At 38.4% G+C, this 6252-nt stretch overlaps 1 non-coding gene across 1 annotated transcript; it reads left to right on the forward strand.

Annotated features, from left to right (window-relative positions):
* The first annotated feature begins 1665 nt into the window (after positions 1-1665).
* On the forward strand, positions 1666-1770 carry LOC111441279. Its single transcript, XR_002710123.1, has one exon. It is a non-coding gene; the product is annotated as a small nucleolar RNA Z279/snoR105/snoR108 (small nucleolar RNA).
* Positions 1771-6252: the final 4482 nt, after the last annotated feature.

Below are 6252 nucleotides of genomic sequence, written 5' to 3' on the forward strand. Positions count from 1 at the left end.
TAATTTTCAAAGCTATATATATATATAGTTTAGTTTACTGTATATAACTTTACTAGATTTACTATACATAGCTATTTACCTTTTACCTTTATATAGCTTCACTAATAATTTCACCATATATAGTTTTACCTTATATAACTTTATTATATATAGCTTTACGTATATAACAGTTTACCAAGTTATAAGAAAGAGGCTCCATAACCTAACATTATGGTGTGTTGATAATCAAGAGGTTCTCAACCCAAATGGAAATGTGATACCATAGTCCTAATTTAAAGAAGTATTTTTGAGAGAATACTACCAAAAGGCAGCCCGACTTCGAAGGCAACAGGAGTCTACCTATCAGAAACAAGGTGAACCTTCTATTTCGACTTATGCAAGAGAATTGATGAGGTTAAAACGGTTTACACTGACACTGGTAGACACAAAATTGAAGATGGCTTAGAGATTCATCCTGGGATTGGATGCAAAAATTCGTCACACAATGGAAGCCATAGACCCTACCATTTATGAGGTCGCCTTAAGAGCAGTTAAGGCTATGGAGGAGCCTAGGGATGAGGAACGTCGAGAGTCAACTATTACTATCAAACGAAAACAAGGATTCAAATTGACTACCACCAACGTGCATACCACGACAGGTGGATAAACAAATGTGGAACACAGCATTGGGGTAGGTGTATGGCGGGAACTAGATCGTGTTTCTGGTGTGGCCAGGAGGGCAACATTGCTATGAATTGCACAATAAGGGAAACGGAAGACCCATTTAACCCACCAAGGGCCCCAGGTGGAACTGAAAGACATGTAGACTCACTCTCATACAAGAGTATATGCATCCACCGATAGGAAAGTCGAAAAATTTGACACAGTGGTGACAGGTACTTTTATTCGTCCTGGGACGCTATGCTTTAACTTTATTTAATTCAGGTTCTACACATTCATTTATATCTATACTATTTGTTAACAAAACAATGTTCGAACTAGAACCCTTATTGCATGTATTGACTATTAGTACCCTAGCAGAGGAGTAATAGTGGCAGGACAAATTTTGGATGTAGACCTGATAGTTGTTAGTATGACAGACTTCGACATAATACTAGAAATGCATTGGTTAGCTGAGAACCACACCAATGTAGATTGTTACAAAAAGGGAGGTAGTATTCTCACCGCCGTCCGAATCTAACTTTAAATTCAAGGGTACATGCACGGGAGTTGTCCCTAAAGTAGTCTCAATGATGAAAGGCAAAAGATTGATCTAACAAGGAGATTGAGTCATATTAACCAGTGCACGGGACATCTTCCCAGACAATTTATTAGGGATAGCCTTGAAGATTAACCCCAAATAGTGGCATATTAACCCTAAATCATCTCAATTTCGTATTAAACATTAAACCAATGTATTGTTTTGTTCTATTTTTTTTATATAGGATTGGACTCCAAAATATATATATATATACTTGAAGTATTTTTTTAACCTAAATTTAAAATTTTAAAATAATATAAATATATTATTACAAGTGTGTGAACATCCATACGGCCAGGGTTTGGGCCGTATTAAGAATGTGTTGAAAGTTCCCACATCGGAAAAACTACCCATTGGGTGCTGAGAGGTTACTATAAAAAGGCGGAAGCAGGAGATGGAAAGCCATGATCCTTCAGGCAGTTAACGGGATATGATGAGTGGTTGGCTATCGCTAATGAATGCGATATGGGTGTCCGCCCCAAAGCCTGGTTACGACAATTGGGCACTCCCATTATTTCCAATCTGATCCCAACTTCGATGCCCTAAAGTATATGTTTTTTAATTTTTATTTTCTCTCTCCATTTTTCTTTAAATTTAAAATATTCTACTTCTACAGATCCTTTCAAATTTTGGCTTCTAAAAATTTTTCTTTTTTCAAAATTCCTATTTTATGTAAAGTTTATTTTTACTTTTATATATTTTAAAATTTTAGTTTTTTATTGAGTTAAATAAAAAACTTAAATGTGTATTTTGAAATTTTGGAAATATTAATTTATTCTGTTTAGCGGCGTGATGCAGAAAAAGGAACTCTGGTAGAAATCATAAATCATTGGGGGTTCAAGAAAGGAACTCTAGTAATGGGGTATGAAAGCCAATTAGTGTACAACACATGGAACTTCTAACAAGTTAGATATTCCTAAAATTGGGAATGAGTATTATTAACGGTGAGTTAGTACTATTTCACGCTATAAGAGTTGGGAATGAGTATCCCCAACTGTTGGGTTTAGTACTATTTCACGCTATTAGAGTTTCTAATAATTGGAAATGAGTATTCCTAACTATTGAGTTTAGTACTATTTCATGCCATTAGAGTTTCTAATAATTGGGAATGAGTATTCCTAATTGTCGGGTTTAGTACTATTTCACGCCATTAGAGTATCTAATAGGAAATCATATAAGATCGAGTCTTGCAAACGAGTATAAAATTCACTATAAGCATAAATAGACTTAATAGGTAAAAGATAGTTAAGATACCTCGATATACCGATAGCAATGCCTATGTAACACCCGCTCATCGCCAACGCGATTAACAGGAGTTACTATCGACAATATTAAGAGACTCTGATACCCAATCATAAAATTAAAAATATTTCTAAAAACATCAGGAAAAAACAGTACTTAAAAAAAAACTTAAAACGACTAAGGTAAATTCTTGACAACGAAAAAACAGTACTTAAAAAAAACTTAAAACGACTAAGGTAAATTCTTGACAACGAAAGCATAATTACAAAACAGACCTAGACATGGATTCCCAGTAGTCTCTAACCCGTTGGTCTCATCCTCGGCCTGCAGCATCTACATCTGGAAAGAAAAGTTATAATAATTCTGATGAGTAATTAGAATACTCAGTAAGTAGCTAGTTCATCATTCACAGGCTCATAACTAATCTTTCCAGGTGTTTTTACGTTTTATTCATCATTGACTCCTAGTTCTCTTACTAGGGTCATCTGTTCGTTAATGAGGTATCTCAGCTACCTCCAGCTAGGTTACTGACTCTCTCTCGATATGCTTATCTAGAATTTTCGGACTCGTATGTAAGACTCGCTCTCGGTCAAATACGGCCCGTCTACTAATTGCTCTGGCGGCTTGCTTATCTCATATACCAACGGTCAGGAGTACTCATGCTCCCTAACTTAGCACACAGCACGTTGGCCAGGAACTCCGCGGGAATTAGTAGACTGTCATACTCAGTAAATAAGTCATAGCTCAACCACCAATAAGCATATCTAGAGTCATAACCTTTCCATTAACATGCATAACATACTCACAGTTACTGCATGCTTTCATACATGTATCATGATCAACACGTAGAACATTCAGACAATCGTTTATATCACGCTTACATCACAGGCACGCAGTCACAATATACAATAAACACTAAATATCATCAAAGCTCATCATAACTTATTAAGCTCTTAATCAGGTAAACAACATACTCACATGTTGTAAAACAAGTTAAGAACTAGTTCAAAGGTCGATACGCTACTTACTTGGTTTCGAACTCCTTTCTCCCCCTTGAATGTACGTTTAATAGTATTTCAACACAATTCCTTCCTATTAGACCTATATTTTATCAATTTCAACATAAGTATAGACCAATTTTGGTAGGACAGGTCAAAAGGAGTCGAACGGGACAAACCGGGAGCCAAAATACCTTCTCACGCGCCCTCACGCGCCAATACAAGGTCGGAGGTTCGTTTTCTCACGCGCCTGATCCGCGTACAGTCGCACCTCCACTCGCAGCCTCCCACGCGCCTCGCGTGTCCTTCACGCGCTCGTCTTCAACCTCTCTCCCTGCAATTTTTCCCAATCTTTTCCTTTAATACCGATTGTGTCCCGAAGCAAAAATTTCATCTCTACAGCCCGAATTTTGTCCTGATTTCTTCTACAACTTTATAGATCCTCTAACTACGGTTCTAACCAGCCTTATTTCATAACTTATCATGCAGTATAAATCAAGATATCGAGATTTAAAGGTTCGGTGATGTGGGTTTTTCCGTTACCTTCGAATTACCGTCCGCTTCAGCTCGGGGCCGTGTTCTTTCCTCAAAAGATTCCTCAGCAACAACCCCTCTTCCTTTACCCTCGATTGATGTCCAATTTTAAGCAACCAAAAACTCGAATTCTCCAAAAATTTCCTCCTCTGTTTTCTGGGTTTCTCTCCATCTCCGTTCTTCGTTTTTCTTCCCTTTTTAAAGCCTAATCAGGCTCTAATACGCCTCCACAATCCCCTAATCATCCACTCATCCATCCCACGCTTCCAGCTACGCGTCCGCCGCCCCTCAACCTCCTTTACAGCAGCTGCTTGACGCAGCTGCTTCGTTTTCGTTTTTTTTTTTTTTTAAATTAATTAATTAATTTATTAATTTATTTATTTCATTTTATTATTATTATTATTATTATTATTATTATCAAACACACAACACATACATACAAAATACATATTATCATTATTTTAGGTTGTTACAATTACTGCTAGTATTGATTGTTATAAGAAGGAGATAGTTTTTCACCCCTCGATGGGAAAGAGCTTCCGGTTTCAGGGTACAAAGCTGGGAAGTGTTCCCAAGACAATTACTGCTTTGAAGGCTAGGAAGTTAATTGGTCACGGTGCCGTGGCATTCCTGGCTAGTGTGGTAGAAGTGGGACGAGTGGATACAGATGTATCAACTGTACCTGTAGTGAATGAATTCCTGGATGTTTTTCCTGATAAATTACCTGGTTTACCACCAGAGCGGGAAGTCAACTTTGGNAGTAGCTTCACTAGCTTGCTGATTCTTCCATAAAACTTTAACAAAGGGAATATCTCTGCTACGCAAAAATCTCACTTCCCGTACTAAAATTTTCATGGGCTGTTCTTCGTAGCTTAAGTCCTCTTTTAATTCCAAATCTTCATAATGAAGAATATGCATAGGGTCTGCAACATACCTCCTCAGCATCGAAACATGAAAAACATTATGTACAGCATCCAACGCTGGTGGTAATGTCAATCTATAGGCTACTGGGCCAACTCTTTCGAGGATCTCAAAAGGTCCAATAAAACGTGGACTAAGCTTCCCCTTTCTACCAAATCGCAAAACACCACGAACTGGTGCAATCTTCAGGAACACATGATCCCCCACCTCAAACTCTAGATCTTTCCTTCTGATATCTGCATAACTCTTCTGACGACTTTGGGCGGTCAAAATTCTCTTCTTAATCTTCTGAATCGCCTCATTGGTCGTTCGTAGCAAATCTGGACCTAATAGCGGTTTACTACCTACCTCCTCCCAATAAATTGGAGTTCGACACCTCCGTCCATAAAGTGCTTCAAAAGGAGCCATCTGGATAGTTGCCTGATAACTATTATTATAGGCAAATTCCACCAAATATAGGTAGGTGTCCCAACTGCCAGCAAAATCAAGTACACATGCATGCAACATGTCCTCGAGAATTTGATTTAATCTCTCTGTCTGTCCATCTGTCTGAGGATGGAACGCTGTACTAAACTTCAGTTGTGTACCAAGGGCTTCCTGAAGACTCTTCCAGAATCGAGAAGTAAACNCTGATAAATTACCTGGTTTACCACCAGAGCGGGAAGTCAACTTTGGTATTGAACTAGAACCAAGGACGACACCTATCTCTAAAGCTCCTTATAGGATGGCTCCCGCGGAATTGAAAGAGTTGAAGTTGCAATTACAGGAATTGTTGAACCAGGGATTCATACGACCTAGTGTGTCACCATGGGGAGCTCCAGTGTTGTTTGTGAAAAAGAAGGACGGCACACTCCGTCTCTGTATTGACTATAGGGAGCTGAATAAGGTGACCATCAAAAATAAGTATCCCTTGCTGCGAATTGATGACTTATTTGACCAGCTTCAAGGGGCAGCGGTATTTTCGAAGATTGATCTTCGTTCTGGTTATCACCAGATAAGAGTCAAAGAAGATGACATACCGAAGACAGCTTTTCGTACTCGGTATGGGCATTATGAGTTTGTCGTGATGTCCTTTGGCTTGACTAATGCCCCTGCAGTGTTTATGGAGCTGATGAATCGGGTATTCCAGGATTTTCTGGATTCTTTTGTCATTGCGTTCATTGACGATATCTTGGTTTATTCCAAGACAAACGATGAACATGCAGAACATTTGAGGAAGGTTTTGTTGGTTCTACGTAGACAAAGATTATATGCCAAGTTCTCAAAGTGCGAGTTTTGGCTTCAATAGGTAGTATTCCTTGGTCATGTGGTATCCAA

The sequence above is a fragment of the Cucurbita moschata genome, unplaced genomic scaffold (assembly GCF_002738365.1).
Source record: "Cucurbita moschata cultivar Rifu unplaced genomic scaffold, Cmos_1.0 Cmo_Scf00003, whole genome shotgun sequence".
Taxonomy (NCBI): Eukaryota; Viridiplantae; Streptophyta; class Magnoliopsida; order Cucurbitales; family Cucurbitaceae; genus Cucurbita; species Cucurbita moschata.